Here is a 4,775-nt window from a genome sequence, read left to right on the forward strand (position 1 = left end):
GTGTTCAAGAAATAGGAGGTAGCTTGTATTTCCCTGCCATCTGAGGAAGTTTGGTACACATCCCCTGCACATGTCACTGGATGTGAAGTGTGTTGGCTATGCCCTTCCTTGCGTCACTAGAAGTTATGTCAGCAGCAAACACCACATCGCTGGATGTGATGTGTGAAGGCCGCTGCCTCCCTCCCGCATTGCCGGAAATGCCATGATCAGGCCATTTCCCCCTTTGACAATTATATGACGGGGGCACCTCACATTAATTAGGCAATTTCCATATTCCACCAGTGCTAGGGATGCCAACCAGTGCTAGGGATGCCAACCTCCCACCTACCTCACAGGGTGTCTGTTGTGGTGGGAGGGGAGGGGAAGGGAAAGGAGTTTGTAAGCCGCTCTGAGACACCTTTGGGTAGTGAAGGGCGGCGTATAAATCCCATCTCTTCTCTTCTTCTTAAACCCCCTCAGTCTTTGGAGTCGCTCCGCAGAGGCAGTACGCGCTTTTCAGATGTTTCTGGCGGGCAGCAGGGCCAGTGCTGGCCGCACTGTCATGCAGAAGCTTCTGCTGGGTTCCGTTTTTCTCCCCCCCCCCCCCCTCCCCTTTACCCCACTTGGGAGTGCACATCCAATTTGGCTAGCAAGGAGATGGGAAAGGGGGGGGAGGAATGGATCCCAGGTGCTTCTGCCTGTCAGAGGGGCTGGTACGCTGGCCCCTCTGTCAGGCAGAAGCAGCCCTGGATTCCCTTTCTCCCCCCCCTTTTCCTTCGCCCCACTTGGAGGTGAGGCAATGGGAAAGGAGGGGGGGGTTACTTGTTACTCCCGGAATGCCGTTCCTGCTCAAAATGACCCCTGGTGTAGCTATTGCTCCTTAGGACAGAGTACCCCAATTAAAGTAAGTGTTTTTTCAAAGATGGGCACAAGCCTGTGAGGAGGGTTCTCCAAGTAAAAAGTATGGGAGCTTTTGCTTGCAGGCTTCTGTTTGTGCAGCAGTTTTGAGGAGATCAGCTGCTTTACAGTTCCACTGTTCCTTGTGCAGCTAGATTGAAATCTGCCCTAAGCATGCCTTCACACCTTTATTAAGAAGTGTAACTTTAAGTGTCAATTTTTATACTTAACACCAGCCAAAGGCAAAAGGGGACATTATAGTAAAGTGGTGACATAAACGATGGCACCTTGCCAGATCCACCTCCACAGGCTTTCTGTGTGCTTCAGTTACCGTTGCCCTAGGTTTCAGGGCTCCATTGTCAGTGATGAATCTACTTTGTGACCAGCAGAATTCCCTTGTGTTCAAAAAACTTTACAAATTGGCTACCAATAAGCACTTTCCATTCCTCTGTGTCCTCAGTACATTGCCTCTGATGGGTTGGTTTTACTTGAACAGATATTATGGCACCCCCTGAACTCACTCAAAACTCTGGGTGAATTCAAAGGATGAATTATATAGCCTGAAGTGAATTGATTCGTGACTCAATTTTTTCATCCCAGGATTCTCTACATATCAGGGATCTTTTTTGGGTAGATAGCGTTTAGCATTTCATAGAGGTACACTAAGATAACTCACTTGGATGAGCACTTTCTCTGCCTTTTCTGCCTGGGTGAGGCCCATAATATAGCCACATGTGAAATTTGCCTCCAGTTCACCCCAAAGCCCACTCAGGTTGAGCAGTACATTTGAAGGCAAGTTTGTGGGAAAAAGCTCTTTTATGCTCCAGTAGTCATCTGCCTTGGCCAAGCATGCTGAGTCCCTCTTTAAGTTTCTGGCCAGAACTGACAAACTGGCGAGCCCACCATCAAGTGCCTCAGCTCTGGTGGTTCTGGGGTCAGAACCAAAGTGTTGCACCCAATCACCAATCCAGCTGAATGCTGTGCATTGGAAGTACCACCTAAAAAAGCCTGATCCAAGACGAAACGTAAAGAGAAGCATCAGTCCTAATCTAAGACACCCTCAAAATCAGCTAGTTCATCAGTTCCAACCACGACCCCTTCCGTTCCGATGGAATGGAGAGATGTCTCTCCCCCACGAACACCTTCTTTTCATGATTCCTCTCCAGTGCAGTCATTTTCAGAAGGAGGGATTGAACCCGGCCAAGGTGTGCTTGCAATTCCAGCTGCAAGTCAGCCATTGGAACCACATTTCCCAGCTCCATGGCAAAGATCCATGCCCCCACCTCCTTGGCAGGGCTATCCCTATTACTTTCCCTCTCCTTGTCTGCAAGAGTGGGATGAATGGCAGGCACATAGAAAGCAGCTGAAGCTGAGACTTGTAGCTTCTGGGAATTGAGAGGCTATGGACTCTCCAGTATGGTACCTTCCCACGGTGCCTTTTCAACTGCTGGTGGGGAATTCGGACTTCGAAAAATACCAGGGGCCAGGAGGAGCCTCCCCATTGGGCCCTAGTTTGGACCTGCCTTCAGATCCATCCCCTGATGATATCGTGAGGGGCCCCAATCTGATATCCCCTAATGAAGATCTAAGGCAAATGATGTGAATGGCAAAATCTTTGGAAATTGAGGTGACCTCAAGCAATCCGAGACCTTGTGGTAAGATCATAGGCAAACTGTACACCAGATATAATTGCCTTTCCAGTCCTAGAGGCCATAGATGACATCTCCAAGGTACTCTGGCAAAATCCAACTAGCACACCGGCCACATCCAAAAAGTTCAAAAATTTATATAGAGTACAGCAGAAGGGTAATTCACCAGTCTCATCTCTCATAGCTTAAGAGATGCAAGCTAAACAACACACCAGTGCACACTCCTCTGTGGTAGTTAGAGAGGGACACAAGATAGAAGAAGAGAAGAGATTGGATTTATACCTTGCCCTTCACTACCCAAAGGAGTCTCAGAGCAGCTTACAAACTCCTTTCCTTTCCCCTCCCCACAACAGACACCTTGTGAGGTAGGTGGGGCTGAGAGAGCTCTGACAGAAACTGCTCTTTTTCAAGAACAGCTGTGCCAGAACTATGGCTTGCCCAAGGTCATCCAGCAGGTGCAAGTGGAGGAGTGGGGGAATCAACCCCGGTTCTCCCAGATTAGAGTCTGTGCACTTTACTACACCAAACTGGCTCTCTGTGAGTGGAAAAGTTTACTCTTCTGCTGCACTTAACCTACGCATCGCCAACTATAGTGCAATTATGGGAGATACCAGTTGTTCCTCTGGGAAAAGATCGCCACATACATAGAGCTACAACCTGAAGACAAGAGGCCCTTGACTAAACTCCTGCAAGAAGAGGTCCTACATCTATCCAAACAACAAATTAATGCAGGCATGCTGCTGACTCTTCCTCCAGGGCCATGGCTTCTGCATTTGTATTGAGACGACATGCATGGCTGTGATCCAAAGCCCTTTGTCTGGACACTTCTTCTTTTTTGCCCCCTGGAGGGGATTTTTTATTGCATTTTTTAATAGACTACAAACTACAACGAAAAATTAGGAACGGGTAACTACATCTAGGGAGAAAGGAAAGAAAACCACTACTAACCAAAACCCCAAGTATAGGAGATCATAACAATAGCTTATATAGATGTTAATCTTAAATTGCTAGTATTACTTTGAACATAGTCGGTTATGCTAAGTTTTTTTATCTTTTTGTCCAATGATTTAACTGTTTAAGAGAACCCCCAGGGCATCCCATTGTAAAACTAAAGTTTTCAGGCACGATTCAGAGTCCTTCAGCCTTCATTTTGTCTTATCTTTTCTAATCCTCAATTTATATGCATGCTTGGGGGCAGCCGCCTCCTTATCGGAAAGAGAGTCCTCGTCGGAAGACACTGAGTCCAATTCGCCACTGGATTTGCTGCCATCTTCTTCCTTCTTGGCCTCGTCTGTCTCTCCCAGCTGCACTCTCAGGAACTCACGTGCTTTAGAAACTGAGTCAATCTTTTCTTTTTTATCATGTAGTTTGAAAATGATGTCTTCTGGAATTAACAATCTGTAAACAATGCTGTTTGTTTGTAGAAAAAGGATTAAATCTTTCTATTTCCTTCTCTTTTGCCTTATTTCAAATGGAATGTCTTTTAAAATCCTGATGGTGTTGTCCCCGATTTTCAAGGGTGTTCCTGTAGTTGCTTTCAGGATAGAATCCCTCACATGTCGCTTTGAGAATCTAACCACTATTTCCCCAGGCAGATTATTATTTTTGATGTATACAGAATAGGACCTATAGACCACATCCATTTTGCTTACAAGATATTCTGCTTTCAAATCTGTAACTGGGGCTAATGCTTCACTCAGAAGTTGCTTTAGATTCTTACCTTTTAATTCTGGAACCCCTTGAAACCGTAGGACCAGATTTGCTTTCTCCATTTGCAGCTGTAAAAGTTGTGATTCCGAGGCTTGCTTCTTTTCCAGCTTTTGCACCTTTTTCTTGACTTTTTTAGTGTTGGAATCCATTTCCTTCACCTTCTCAGCCGTTTGCTCCGTTATTTTTAAAGTCTCAGTCAGTTGGAGCTGCTGAGTTGCAAGATTCTGGTTTAGAGTCGTCAGCTGTTTGATGTTAGTCATCTGGTCCAGCAGAAGGTGCAAGGAATCTGCCAACATTTTGGAGAACTCAGTGGTCTCTTTCGGTCGAGGGCTCAAGATCCCGGCTGGTTTCATTTTTACTGGTTTGTCTTTCTCTGCCCTCTTTATGGATTGTTTATTTTATGAAAACTTGCTAAAGTCTCTGATATAAACCCATATGCTTATCCGCGCTCTGGTAAGCCTCTCAAAACAGATTTCAATGCTTTTTCTTCTGCTCCCCCCTTAGTATTTCATTGTTTAGTTCATGCGCATGGGAGGGGCC

The sequence above is a fragment of the Gekko japonicus genome, unplaced genomic scaffold (genome assembly GCF_001447785.1).
Source record: "Gekko japonicus isolate JY-2015 unplaced genomic scaffold, Gekko_japonicus_V1.1 scaffold442, whole genome shotgun sequence".
Lineage (NCBI taxonomy): Eukaryota > Metazoa > Chordata > Lepidosauria > Squamata > Gekkonidae > Gekko > Gekko japonicus.